Here is a 671-nt window from a genome sequence, read left to right as displayed (position 1 = left end):
GGGTGAATCACATTCTCTCACAATTTATTTCTCTTTCAGGTATCAGCTCAGTCAAGTTTCTTTATATCTGTGCATCATAACACACACTCAAGATTTACAACTCAATATTTTATTTTCATACCAACCTATGTTTTTAAGAGAGTTTAATTGATTCAACACTGAATCTGTTTCACAAACACACTGTACAAACCATGTTAAAATTAATGATCATATTCTTTAGTTCTGTCTTTATGAAGCAGGCTAAATACTTTGTTGGCATCAACTGTAACCAGTTTTTTTTTTTAAGGACCTGCATTGTGTTTCTTTCAGCCATGTGTTAATGGTCATTTAGGAACACTAAGTTCTGAAATTACTTTTGTCTCTCTTTAATCAATATTTTGATCCTAAATGATGTCCTTACTGGACAAGTCAGATCCTAGACTGAAATCTGGCGTGATATATCATTGCTTTTTTTATTTTAGTTTTAAGGGGGTGTTCTGGCACTGAGACAGAAGCATGCAAAGTAACAGATTTTGCTTTCAAAATAAAGGTTATTAAGCAAAAGAACTCATTAAAATAAGTTATAAATTAGTTTGAGATAATGAGGTGTAGAGCTGGATGAACACAGCAGGCTAAGCAGCATCAGAGGAGCAGGAAGGCTGACGTTTTGGGCCTGGACCCTTCTTCAGAAA

Source organism: Rhincodon typus, chromosome 18 (genome assembly GCF_021869965.1).
Source record: "Rhincodon typus isolate 14 chromosome 18, sRhiTyp1.1, whole genome shotgun sequence".
NCBI lineage: Eukaryota > Metazoa > Chordata > Chondrichthyes > Orectolobiformes > Rhincodontidae > Rhincodon > Rhincodon typus.
The sequence above is the reverse complement of the archived record's forward strand: the minus strand, read 5'-3'. Positions refer to the sequence as shown.